Consider the following 1989-nt stretch of genomic DNA (forward strand, 5'->3'; position numbering starts at 1 on the left):
ATGGAACATGATCTTTACTTAATATTCTAATGATTTTTGGCATAAAAGAAAAATGGATAATTTTGACCCATACAATGAATTTTTGGCTATTGCTACAAATATACCCCAGTGACTTAAGACTGGTTTTGTGGTCCAGGGTCACATATATCTGGTGATATTGTGCACAATTTAGAGTGTCATTTTAAAATATATTTATTCATTGTTTGGAGGGAAAAAATAAGAGCCAATAATATCATAGCCTATTTTTTTTACAATCCTATCAAATCGAGCTACAGTCCCACTATACATAATTTCAAGTTCAGTATTATGTTTCATTTGAGAATATGACACATTACAAAAGCTAAATTATTTATGATCACCATTTCATGCTGTTTTATGTAAAATAATAAAGAATAATAATTTTTTTTAAAGTATAAATAAATAGTGTTTGTGTGTGTGTGTGTGTGTGTGTGTTTTTTGTATGCACAGCATGGAGGAATGTGAAGCTCTCTGCACACAACTGGCCATCATGGTGAATGGAACATTCAAGTGTCTTGGCACAATCCAGCACCTCAAATACAAGTAAAATCACACATTTTCACTAATGTTCACATAAAAATTTCGATTTTCCACAGTGCGAAATATTTTGTATTTGCATATCTATTCTCTTCACATCTCTTATAATATTTTCCCTGCAGATTTGGTGATGGATATGTGGTCACCATGAAAATCAGAGCAGCCAAAGCTGGCACTGTACCAGATCTGAATCCGGCTGAAGCGTTGCACATTTCCACATTTCCAGGCTGCATTCAGAGGGAGAAACACTATAATTCTCTACAGTATGAGATTGCTTCCTCCTCCAATCTTCCAGTCTTCCAGCTAGTCTTGGCCAACAAAGAAATGCTGAATATCGAAGATTACTCAGTGTCCCAGACAACACTGGACCAGGTATTTCATATGACCCTGCTGGCCTAGATCAACCTGTACCATTTAGATTTTCAAATATTTGTCAGTATCCCCTTATGCGATATATTTAAGCTTGGAAAATGTATGACTCCCTTAGTCCAAAACAGGGAGAACTTTTATAGGTATAGCAGTATTTTTGATGGTGCTGTCCTCCTTCTGGGACATGATATCCCAAACTAGACAAGCACAGAATACAACAGTCCAGTTCAGGGTCAGATTGCCACAAGCATCCATCCGTCTTGTGAACGCCATCATTTGTTTCCAAGCCTGCATGTGACAAATGCACTGGAACGAGGACAATTTGGCTCTTTATGTAGTCTCACTCTCTTTGTTTCACTCCCTGTAGGTGTTTGTGAATTTCGCAAAGCAGCAATCCGGAGACGATGATGCCATTGTGTTGCACCCAAGGGCAGCCGGTGCCCGGCGGGACATGAGAGTCTTTCCAGTGAAAACGAAAGCCTGAAATCTTCACTGAAGAGGGTCATTTGAGCAGGTCAATTGGAGTCATCTGACAGGGCACACAAAAGAGTCATAAAAGAAGAGGAGATGATTTTTTTTCTTCTTTACCAAACACTCAGTTTGAGACTTCTGAGCATTTACGCAGTAACGGCTTTGCACACCTTCTTTGCTTGGCCTTTTTTTTTTTTTTTTATAGAAATGCAACCAAACCACAACAAAATACAGATGGAACTGGACTAAGTTAGTCTTATGAATACTGTAGCACTTTATGATGTCAATGTCACTTTTATACAAAGAATTTTGTTTTAAAAACAAATCAGATGATGCAATAGATTTTATTGCAAAGGCTATTGCTATTGAAATGCACATTGCATTGTGATGCATTGCAAGTTAAGGCTTTAATAATTCTTGCCAAGTTACAAAAGTGTAGCATACAAACAAGTGTTGTAACTAAGCCAAATGCTGAATGTTCAGTTTTGTAATTTGTTGACTAGAAATAGCTGGTAGCAAGGAATTGTACAAAGTTAATTTTGGTTTTTCTTTCTTTCTTTCTTTCTTTCTACCCCAAAATAATACTATTAAAAA

General features: G+C 36.7%; 1 protein-coding gene across 1 annotated transcript in view; it reads left to right on the plus strand.

Moving 5' to 3' along the window:
* Positions 1–1989, plus strand: part of LOC107590307 (retinal-specific ATP-binding cassette transporter-like) — a 39138-nt gene that overhangs the window by 35856 nt on the left and 1293 nt on the right. The gene's annotated exons all lie outside the window — the stretch shown is intronic.

Source organism: Sinocyclocheilus grahami, unplaced genomic scaffold (assembly GCF_001515645.1).
Source record: "Sinocyclocheilus grahami isolate Dianchi unplaced genomic scaffold, SAMN03320097.WGS_v1.1 scaffold126.1, whole genome shotgun sequence".
NCBI lineage: Eukaryota > Metazoa > Chordata > Actinopteri > Cypriniformes > Cyprinidae > Sinocyclocheilus > Sinocyclocheilus grahami.